At 37.5% G+C, this 7127-nt stretch overlaps 1 pseudogene; it reads right to left on the bottom strand.

The window, feature by feature from the left end:
• Positions 1–124: 124 nt before the first annotated feature.
• LOC112184259 lies at positions 125–6822 on the bottom strand (annotated as a pseudogene).
• Between the last annotated feature and the right edge of the window lie 305 nt (positions 6823–7127).

Here is a 7127-nt window from a genome sequence, read left to right on the forward strand (position 1 = left end):
CATTCGTGCATCAACTTCACTATCGGATTACATGAAAATTATTATTTGGGTGTGCTTCCAGTTGACCAGAACTGATGGATTTTTCCGACTCTTTTCTAAACAAACCAGCTAGTTGCTATCTGCTGCTTACTTTTCAACCTACTTACGGATATCTTGTGATCTGCTGCCTAGCCTCTCGGCTCAGGGTTCAGAATCCTGTATACAACTCATTGTTGATCTGCAATAAACAGAGTTGACCAGCTGGCCTTAGACAAATTACGATTCAATATTTTTACGTTCTTTCTTTCCTCGTTATCCATAACTTTATGTTGTTATCTGAAAGCTAGCTGCCTTTTTATTGTTATAGAGAAGGCATGTCCATGCCAACCTTATACTTGGATGTCGGGTCCTTCCTTGGTTGAAATCTAACCTTGTAGTAGCAGACTGAGAAAGGATTAGAGCAGACTTGTTTCACGGTCTGAAAGTCCTGATAGTGGGATTTCAGGTAATAGGAGTGGAGTAGAACAATTAAAGGCACTGCTTAGTTGCTTACTAGCCACTTGGCTTTGTAACCCTGTTGCGAGTTCTTGTAGCCTTACAAAGCAACGTCTGCAAAGCAATAGCACAAATGAATTGGAACAAGACTAACATAAGGGATGAAATATTAAAATTTACAAGGATTACAAATCTTTTTATTTTTAAGTCTTAAAAAAAGGAAAAAGAGTATAAGGAATATATATCATTTATATCCGGTGACTCCATTGCTTCTGGATCCCCGTTCATTTGCTGCGTTTTTTCATGGTTAGTACACACCTACTTTTCCAGCATACTGCTACAACTTTCCAGGGATGATAATCCCCTACAAAGTTGTATGATTCAATTCTTGCCTGCTACAGAACTTGATGCTATAAAGACTATCATAACCAATCACAAGCACAGATCAAACCATGACTGTTAATATCTGAGCAAGGTACTGAATACCATGAAGATGATCCATTCAAGGCCACAGCAATCCATTACAAACACTCATCCCGATGAATTTGCTAGTAGATGGTCTCTGAGATAATTCCTGCCAAGTATATCTAATTATCTATAGTGAACATAATTTTGAGGGATATATCAGAAACTAGTTTTATGCTGAAATAAAACATACTCTTCAATAAGCTCATTTATCCATAAAATTTCTATTTCAGGATCTGAGACTATTAGACTAAGAATAAATGAAAAATTGCAAACTACAGAATTCACCGTATAGCACAATCCTAGTCAATCTTCTATTTTTTTTTTTTTTCTTTCTGAACCTTCATATCCTCACCACTGATATGACTTTTAAGAAGTAAAAAAAGATTGAAATGGAAAAGATTTGAAACTTGTCTACTGATAATCTAGCTAGGCATTGTAGCTTATTCATTCCAGATCCCCCATATGGACTACAAGACTTAACCAAGCATGGAGGTCTTACCTACAGCTGATTTTATTGTAAAGCCATCAAATTCTGGTTCATTACGGTAATGAAGCCTTATTTAGATCCCCATATCAAATACTGCTGTGTGCACTAAATTTAGCCTTATTTGGAGAAAAAACAAATGCCAGGAAGTAGGGAGCTAAAAAAAGATGAGAACGGAAATGGAAAAGATTAGCGGATGAAACAGAGATGAACAAGCCCTTACTCTGCTAAGACTCTGAACGAAAGTTCTCAGGTCTACTAGAGAATTTTGGAGAATCAGTTTGTGCACCACTCTTCTGTCTATAATTCTTCAGTTATGTATTCAAAAACTTAGAATCATCTACAAATCCCATATAGTTATAAGCTACTGTTCAGATGACGCATAAAAGGTCTCGTGAAGGCAATTATAGGATAAACTTTATCACTTCTATAATCAGGTGGGAGCAAAATAGACATAGTACCCATAACCGATATGACTGAAGGAGTATTAATATCTTATTGATATATTTATACATATACAGAAAAAGAACATTATCTAGTGATTGAAACTTGTACATCATGGAATAGGGATACAAAAAAAATGAAAAACGAAGATTCAACATGATACCTCTAATTAAAAAATTAATCTGATTAATGTCATACCTTTCGTTCAATTAAGAAGGCTATGGTCATAATGTCATACAAGGAAATCACCATCTGCCCAAAAAGAAATTAACAACAGAACACGCAATAAGCAAACATTAGAGACATAAAAATAGACTACTAAGACTTAACAATGTAAAGTTTCAATTTATAGCATCACAGACCTGTAAGTCTGTAACTCACTTGCTATTGCTTGAAGTCCTTTTTAAAACCAATGAGGGCATATACCATAAATGCCATATCTTCGTAGAAACCATACACTTGATAGATTCCTAATTAGATTTCCATATGTTAATGGAATAATTTTTAAAAAATATTCAGTCTCTTGGTAGCACTTGTGACCTTCTCTGTGCAACATGTAGCAAAATACAGCTAACCAAAGAAAACAAACAAATGTTCCAGCAAGTCGACAATGCCTCCGGTGAAATAACAAATCAATTGATCCCAATTCATATAAACCCTTGCATCATCCTACTTAACCACCCCAGTACTTCATAAATCTCCTCAATGTGATGGTGCGAATTACCTCCAGAAACAAACCCATGAATCACTCCATTGGCCTCAATGCAGCTCCACCCTGGCTTCTTCTTTAGGTCATTCTCCTTCATTACTTTCCTTATCTCTTCTACTTCATCCCAATGTCCAACACTGGCTTCTGTATTACTCAACAGAGTAAAATATCCAACATTACCAGGTTCTAATTCCAAGAGCCTCTGGGCTGCATATTGCCCAAGTGCTCTGTTGCTGTAAATTTTAGATCCTGAAAGAAGAGCACCCCAAATCCTACTATCTGGAAAAGCCAACATTTTCAAAATGACAACCAAGGCCTCTTTGAGCTTTCCAGATCTGCCCAAGAGATCAACAACACAAGTGTAATGATCTATATCAGGTTCAATTCCAAACCTCCATTTCATGTAATAAAAAGCTTCACAGCCTTCAGTCACAAGACCAGAGTGGCTATAAGCAGATAACAAGCTTAAGAAGGTGACACTATTTGGCTTTATTCCTTCTCTTGTCATTAGATCAAAGAGTTTTGCGGCTTCAAAACCAAGCCCATGGCTCCCATAACCCTCAATCATTGATGTCCATGCCACCACATCTTTGAAAACCATTCTATTAAAACACACTCTAGATGTAGATATGCTACCACATCTTATGTACATGTTTAAGATGGAGGTTTCAAGATGAGTAAGGCCTTCCTCAGTTCCGCAAAATGATTTCCTTATTATGTAGCCATGAACTGCTTTTCCCAACTTCAGAGCACCTAAATTTGCAAATGCATCAATAAGGTTTCTTAGTATCTCTGCCCCGGATCAAGACCTGCAGCTTGCATTTGTCTAAATACTCCAACCGCTTCAGTGAAATACCCATTATGAATGAGTCCTAACATCATTGCACCGCAAGTAATGCAGTTTCTATCAGGGAGTTCTCTAAACAATTTATCCGAGCTTTCCAATTTTCCACATTTGGCATAAAAGTCCAACAAAGATGTCTGCAAAACATCATCATGAAGACCACTTTTTACTGCTAAACCATGCAAGCTTTCACCTTGGGATAGAATCCCATGTTTGGTCAATGCTGATAGAACTATAGTTAATGTCTCAATACTTGGTGCTACTCCACCCTGCATCTCATTGAACAGATCTCTTACTTTCACAAAATCCCCTCTCGAAGTATAAGATGAAATACAAATATTCCAGGAAACAACATCCCTCCTATCAAGTTCCCTGAAAAAGTCTTCGACTTCTTCAATGGTACCTAATTTAGCATACATTCTCAAGATTGAGTTCTGAATAGCTCCATTACTTAGCAAACCATTCTTAATCACATATCCATGAACTTGCCTCCCGTATATTGAAGTTTGAAAACCACAACACGCTTGCAACATGACCAACATTGTCACCGAATTCGGTTCCAGTTCCATCCTCATTTCACTGAACAAACTAAACCCAGAGGCAACATTTCCTTCAGAAACATACCCGGAAATCATTGAAGTCCAAGAAACTAAATCTGTGTCAGGCATTTCATCAAACAACTTACGGGCGTAACTGAGATTGCCGCATTTCACATACACCTCAATCATAGTATTGCCAAAATACACATCCAGTCCAAAACCCATTTGAATTGCCACAGAATGAACCATTCCTGCATATCTAACATCACCCCCAACCAATAAGACCGCCTTGTTAACAATTGGAAATGTAAAACAATCATGTGAAACACCCAACTCGCGCATCTTTCTGTACAACAACAGAGCCGAATCAAGACGACCCGATTCAATGTGGGTCCTTATGATTAGATTCCACAGCATGGTATTTGGTTCTTGTAGGGAACTGAAAACCGAAACAGCGCTGCCAAGGTCATTGAACCGAGCATACAAAGAAACCAACTTTGAAAAAAGATTGAGGGGCTTGAACCCAGTTGAGACTAGAATACGAGCATGCATGTGTTTCAGGGTGTGAAGGTCCTGGCATAAATGCAGCACCGAACTTGAAGAAGAAGAAGAGGGTGCGAGGATGGAATAGCGGGATTTCAGGTGATGGGTGTGAAGTAAAAGAGGAATCTTTGAGGAGAGAGAGGAGAGGTGGAAATGGTGGAAGACATTGGAATGGGATAAAATTTTGAAACGCTTCAGAATTCTGGATGAAAACCAAAAGCTTGTTAGCTCAGAGCCTTCGTGCCCAAACTCGAGAGCCTTCCCAGATGTCTTCGTGCATGATATATAGTTCCAAACTGTGCTTATTAGTTCCGCAAATGCTTCATAAAAAAGAAATGAAAAATTGCCCAAACAGTGTACGACATTTTTCCCATTCTAAACTTTCGTACCTCACATTCTAAAACCATCAGATTGGTATCTGAGGTTTGTACTCCAACCTAATTTTGGTATCTAGAGTCGTTAGCTTCGTTACTGAATCTTCCATGTGGCAATTTTTAATGGTATTTTCATCTCTTTATGTCTTAATCGATTTATTTTCCTTCTAGGATCCAAATTTGATCTGGGCATCCACAAATGTATTATGAGCACCCATATTTCCCCCTTCTCTGAAGCACTGTAGCCAACCCACCCCAATTTCTGTGAAGCGCTGCAACCAAATCCCATATCCAGAGGTCGAGATTGTGATCAACGAGCTCGATTCCGATAAGAATTAGATATTAATTCTGGTGCGTCTGCGGGGAGGTACGGCGAAGGGTGAACAAGGATGGTGGGTGGGGCTGCGTGTCTCTCTATTGGAAGTCATGAACTTTGGTGGCAGATCGGAGGTGGGTGACGCCTCAACAATCTAATTTTGCCCTTGCTAAGAACACGAATGCGATTCTACCCAGATTGGATTGGGAGAGTTGCAATTCAGCTCCCAAGTCCTTCATTGATTAACAGGGGCATGCTTATTCTTGGAGCATTTTGCGGAATGCTTTGAGAAGAAAGAAATTGATTAAAAATGAAAAACAACTTAAGGAGTTGTAAGCAGCTGGGTCATTACGGGTGCCCATATCAAATCTGGGCCCTAAGACTCCCATCTCAAATTTTGGGCCCAATTGAAAATTTCGATGAAGCTCAATGCTACGAGTGTCCAAATCAAAATACACAAACTCTGGTTTCGTAAAAGAGTAATGCTAGAGATCCCAAATTCATATACCAAAATTCATTACCAAATGATGTGGCAAGCACCATCTCATCAATAACATTATGAAATTTCAATGACATAGATTTGTATGTTTAATTAAAAACACAAATTGTGGGAAAAGAAAATTATTTACCAATCCTAATCTTTTTTTTTTGATCGGGCAAATCCTAATCTTTTTTAATTATTTTTTTATTTACTTGTTAAGAAAAAGCAATAATATGTCATCAGAGCATATCGAGTACTGGAGCAGCTTTCTCCCTAATGACTCCTTTGGAACTTGGAAGCCTCTCTCATGTGTTCTCTCTTGCTTGGGAAGGTTTTGATCTTCAAAAGACTCATGCTTCCATGAAAACAACAAATGAAGTTGCAAAATTAATGACAGGAGATTGAAAGTTCTCCTTGTTCTTATTTTCAAATCCTAATTTTCTGAAGAGAGACAAAGATAAAACACCAATCATCGATTAATTTGCTATATATGTTCCATACAAAGTAGAAACCCAAACATGAAAAATTTCCAATTCTCAATCCTTCATTTGGCCTTCATATAAATATACTATAATTAACTGTTTTGTTATGATATTTTGATCTGGGCATTGAGGTTGCTGAAAGCAAGAATGAGCATCTATTTATTTTCTAATTTTTGTTTAATTGTGATTTTTGTTTAATATTAATTTTAATATCTATTTTTATTTCTAAATAGCCAATAAAGAATCATGTCAGCATAATTTCCAAAAAAAAGTGATGATATGGTGTATGCCACGTTAGTTGGTAAACAATTTTGGGATCTTTAGCATTATTCTTCGTAAAATAATTGCTTCGAAACCAAAAAAAAAAAACTTTTGGTACAAAACCAAGAAACCTCAAATCTCCAGTTTGTGAACTATAATGGTTTGATCCCTTTATAGATATGTAGGCAATCTAGCGACCCACTAGATGCAACCACAACTTCAAATTGAATCCCTGACTCCCCAGTCAAATTCAGCAAATCCGAATCTCCAACTCTACTAGTCAAATTCACCCAAACACCTGAAAAATCAAATCATTTCCAAACTACCCAAACAAATTCAAGGGCTCTAAACCCTTACAAATTTCTCAAACACAAATCCAAAAATAAATGGGTCATCTACCCATTTAAATCCCAAAATCCTGGAACTACATATGGTTTGATCCCGCAAGGGTATGTAGGTAATCTAGAATTAAATAACCTAGATGCAACCGCATCCTAAACACTATTCAATTCTAGTGGCAGGGTGAAACTCAGTGTCACTGGATATATTATCTAGTGGCAACATGATGGGAAAGCTGTGTGTATGGAAATTATGCTATGCTGTAATCGAGTTGCAGATCGAATTATCTTTTCGTTGTGTCACCGCTGTGTCAAAGCAAATAAAGTCGCCAGTAGAGCGCTCTTTGCTAGTTGGTGTCTAGTTGAATAC

The sequence above is a fragment of the Rosa chinensis genome, chromosome 2 (genome assembly GCF_002994745.2).
Source record: "Rosa chinensis cultivar Old Blush chromosome 2, RchiOBHm-V2, whole genome shotgun sequence".
Taxonomy (NCBI): domain Eukaryota; kingdom Viridiplantae; phylum Streptophyta; class Magnoliopsida; order Rosales; family Rosaceae; genus Rosa; species Rosa chinensis.